Below are 5,233 nucleotides of genomic sequence, written 5' to 3'. Positions count from 1 at the left end.
ACACACACACACACACACAATTGGTACCGGGAGTGGTCCTAGAGAAACAAGATCATAAATATGGGTCTCCTGAATTGGTTTTCCAGCTTAAGTAGGTCTAACAGTACCGAGAATGCCGCCTTTACCCATGAAAGCATGGACAAACCTGCCACTGCTACAAGAGAGGGTGGTGCTAATCCATGGTGAGAATTGGCAAAGTTACTGTCCACATTATCACCACTAATAGAAGAAGGGCTGGTGAGAGGAGAGGTTCTGGGTGATTGTGTGTTTGATATTTTTCAGAAGTTTTGTTGTGATGAGAAGTATAGGGAAGCTAGTTGGCTGGTCCTCCTTGCAATACAAAATGTGATCAAGGAAAGAGATGATCTCAGAACCTCAGAAGCACGGGTCAAATGTCAAATAAAAGACCTAAAAGATTCTACATGTGCTAGAAAGGAGAGCCTTCTCTCCTCCAGTAATAGAGTTGGCCTCACCAAAAACCAAATCCAGTCTCTTCATATGAGCAGCTGAATTACAGCATCAGCTGAATTACAGATCTAGAACAGTGTCTAATATTAAAGTAAGGGCATTAATCAGAAAGAAATGGGACCCTGAAACATGGGATGGGAACATATGGGCCGGTGATCAGGAAGAGAAGGATATTGAGCCAGTCCAGTCAATAGCTTCACCTCTCTCACCTGAGCATATTAATCCACTATCAATAAAACAACTTATATGTGAGCAGACTAACCAAACTGTGTGTGCTGAAATGCCACAGGGGGCTGCATGTGCAGCATTGCCTGTGACCTGGCTGACAGTTTGGACACCACCCCTGCACTTTTGTATATCTTCAAGTTGACATGAAATTATGTAGCTACCACAGAAGTCATGTTTGGTGATGTACCAGCTCAACTAGCACTTCACCCATTGCATTGGGCTCCTTGGGTTTTTAAACAGTATCAATGCCCTACCGATTATGAAAGATGACGGAAAACCTGGTGGTGCAAGGGCTAAGTGCTTGGCTGCCAACCAAAAGGTCAGTGGCTTGAATCCACTAGCAGCCTTGTGGGAGAAAAGGCCAAGAAATCTGCTCCCATAAAGATTTAAGCACAGGGAACCCTATGGTACATTTCTCCTCTCTTTGATCAGATCAAAGTGAATTGGAATTGACCAGATGACAAACAACGGCAGTGAAAGATGAGGACGTTGGCATGTTCAAATTATTCCTCTCTCTTTATCCCATTTTTTAAGTTTATGATTTTTGTTTTTCTATTATGTACATTTATAATATAAAAATATTGGTCTATCAATATTACCATGAGGTGGCTTCCAAAAAAAGTTTACCCCCCAAAATCCCATTCTCTTTTCATTTTTTTCCATGAACATTTTGAAGCCCGCTTGTATAAATGAGTGGGCACCCCTAAAACACGAGAATTTCCCCCCCTAAAACTGTATTTAATTTTTTTAACAAAAAACCTTATCATCTTTAAAGTATTCTCCATTACACTTAATACATTTGTCATATCCGTGATTGCATTCTTGGAAATCTTTTTCAAACACATCTGTTTAGTACCTCTCTGGTTTTTTTCTTCACCTCTTCTATGTCACTGCCCTCTTCATTCATGGAATAAAAAAGAAGTTACATAGAGAAAGGTCAGGTGAGTCAGTTGCATAGGCCAAGAAAGGCATGCTGTTTTTTTCCTGAAAATTGGCACACTAAGATAACTGCATGAGTACATGCATTGTCTGGTGGCAAAACCAGTCCCCCTTCTGCCACAAATCAGGTCTTTTTTCATCACAAACTGTTAATGTGATCTTTTCAGAACTTCAAAATAGAAAGCTTGATTCATAATCTGACCTGGTGGAATGAATTCCAAATGCACTACAAGTCAATAATTTAGTCTGTTCAGGAAGTTGACATCCCGAATGCAGTTTATCATCAATCGACATTTCACCCTTTTTGAAATGAGAAAACCACTCATACACTTGGGCTTTTTCCATAGTGCTGTCCTTGTAAGCTGTGTTCAACATCACAATAGTTTCTGTGACATTTTACCCTGAGCAGGAAACATTTCAGAGCCACATACTGTTTTCTTAAATCAGCCATCACACACACACACAAACACCAAAAAATGAAGTTCGAGCAGAACTGCTTTTATGAAAAAATTCACTGTGGCCCAAGAGAACCTTCCCAGGCGATGCCACTGGTTGCACTAACTCAGAGCTAGTTGCTTGTACTCACCGAATGGGAAAACGCATACTATGAAAGCTCCGCCCAGCGAAATTCTGGTTTTGGGGGATACTCCCTCATATGTTAAGGAGCCCTGGTGGCATAGTGGTTATGAATGAGGTTACTAACTTCAAGGTCAGCAATTTGAAACCACCAACTCTACTGAGGCAGAAAAGCAAGGCTTTTTACTCCCTTCAACGGTTACAGTCTCAGAGACTCACAGGGACAGTTGTACCCTGTCCTATTGGGTTGTTATGGGTTGGCATCAACTGGATGGAAGTGAGTTTGTATATTTTGACTCTTAATTTCAAATCAATCATAGTTCATATGTATTTCAATGAAAAAGAAATTGAAGCTCAAAGGTTAAGTAACTAGGAAGGAAATTTTAACATCTACAAGGTAAAGCAAATATATCAAAATATATGTCCCCTGGTAAGTGCATACATTGTTTGAAGATAAAGATAGAAGTTGTCACTGAGTTGATCCCAACCCATGTGAGTCAAGGCTAAACTGACCCATAGAGTTTTCAATGACTGATGTTTTGGAAGCAGATAGCTAGGCAATTTGAGGTGGATTCCAACCTATCATATTTCAATTAACAGTCAAACTCCTTAAGCAACGAAACTAGCCAGGGATTCCAAAATATGTAAAAAGTGACACGCTAGTTGTAACTACACAGTAGCAGTTCTACCCTCTCCTATAGGATCACTCTGAATTGGAATTGACTCAATGCAGTGAGTTTGGCTTCTGGTTATACTGTTTGCAACTCAAACAGATGGTTTGTAATATACGCAAAGTAACTACAATGTGTGTGGGGGAGGGGGCCAGGAGGAGGGGGTTTAAGGTGAGGCAGATGGTAATAAAATAACTCATGAATCACTTTTACATTAGTAATATTTTTTAAATTGCACTGATTATAAGTGCATTTTATTTTTATTTACATTGATTCACTATTATTTAAATATACAGCATGATCAAGAACCAGTCATTTTACAAGATAAATGATTCAAAATATTACTTCCTTCATCTTTTATTGCTGTACATTAGAAGGGGGACAAAAGAAGGATTTTTCTTAATTAAAATTTACCTGGAAATGGCAATTGTATATAATCTATATAATCACAGTCAGTACAAATTTAATTGTGTAATGAGGTATTGTGTTCTAAATTGAATATACGTAAATATAAATAAGTTATTATCCAAGAGTAATAAATGAACACCTTTTCTTTTGAGTTGCATGAGCTTTAGACAAAATAAATGAGAAGTTGTGGGACCAGCCCTACAGTCCAATGGGTCCATAAGAGCAACATGTGCAATTATAGAAAAAAGGAGACAGAAAAGCAGAGTACAGGGGACTAATCTCCAACATTGGGAGAAGAGTCTTGAGTTTATTCAACAATAAGGTGTTATAGTAATGGGGCTTGCAAGCCTCTTGTTACTATGTACAATAAAACGGGCAGTGTGTTAATCTTGAATGTCCTGAGCCCTCTAGGAGAACACTTCAAAGGAAGTGTCTGGCAAGTGAGAAATAAATGGTGTCAATGGTGCTTTAAGAATAAAAGACAAAGGTAGTGGATATTCTTAGAGATGGGGATCCTTTAACTGCACAAATGAGGAGCCAGGTGTTTGTAGGAGATAGTTTATGATTTTATGGAGGGTTGATGTGAAGAAACGTCCTTCCTGACGAATATGTGCATTTGGTACTATCCATTTATCTCGGGTTCTGGAGAGTTCCTCAAGCACTAGTTCTAGTTTCCCATGCCCTGTGGTCTGGAGTGTAGAAACATTCTGGCTGTACTTCTCCCAAGACAGATATGCTAGTTTTCCTGGCAGTCCATGGTACATTCAGGGCTCTTCACCAACACCAGCCACTAACCCCATCAAAAGCACATGTGAATTCATTTACTGTAATATAATATTTGAAAAATAATTAAAATATCCTTTGCACACACACACACACACACCCTTGACAATGAAGAACTTCTTAGAATGCCAAAGATTCATTCACACCTAAACTAAGGTAAACAACTGCAAAAAAAAACAATACTTTAATCCAGTTCCTCATGTTGTGGTGACCCTTAACCATAAAATTATTTTTGTTGCTACTTCATCACTGTAATTTTGCTACTGTTATGAATCACGCGACACCTGTGAAAGGGTCATTCGACCTCCAAAGGGGTCACGACCCACAGGTTGAGAACCGCTGTTCTATGCTGTTTCTCTTTCCAGTTGTGAATTAGGTGCTTCTTCTCTATGAAAACGGTGCCAGAAAAAAGCAAGCATGAACTTAGATTTTGAATAAAAACATATATCCAATAAAATATGTTTCTGGGTTCAACCTTGTCAAACTCTTCTATAAGGCTTCAAAAGATCTGCATAAAAATGTCATTATCTTTCCATTCCATTTTTCCGTGCACTTTTTGAAGTAAAAAGAGTGGGGACAAATTGCTTTAACAGTAAGGAAAATAAAGACACACCCTGCTACCTCCTTTGATTCCTGCTTAATTCTAGTGTTTTAAGAAGGCTATGAATAGGCTTTTGCCAATCCAATGAAGAGCAAGCAGGGGACTGAAGAAAACTGAAGCCAGATCCTGTGAGCAATAGTTGAAAGCACAAGGATTAAGACTTCTACCAGTGAGAAGCTGTGATTGTGGCTGGTGGAGGGCCAAGGCAGAGAAGAGACGGTGGGATGGTGCGCCATCCCTGCAAATGCTTACATGGATGTCACACAGATGAAAAGGGGAAGGAACTCCTCATGAAAGAGAAGACAGTTGGGCTAAATACAAGGAAGTCATTTCTAAAACTGAAAGGGAGGGGGGTGAGGTCTTGAGGGAAAGAGAATTTTCCACCAGAGGGAAGAGCACATTCATGATGTCCAAGGCTTCTCCCAGCTTGAGAATCTATTTGGTTAGTTCCAAATGGAGACAAATGGAGGTTTAATAGTTACTGGTCTCATGGAAGCAGCACATCAACATGTGTGATCATGAAGGGCCGAAGGAACCAGGCTTTAAACACCAAAGGTGG

The sequence above is a fragment of the Echinops telfairi genome, unplaced genomic scaffold, assembly GCF_000313985.2.
Source record: "Echinops telfairi isolate 266 unplaced genomic scaffold, ASM31398v2 ScPeMD7_7422;HRSCAF=8460, whole genome shotgun sequence".
Lineage (NCBI taxonomy): Eukaryota > Metazoa > Chordata > Mammalia > Afrosoricida > Tenrecidae > Echinops > Echinops telfairi.
Note: the sequence above shows the minus strand (reverse complement) of the source record.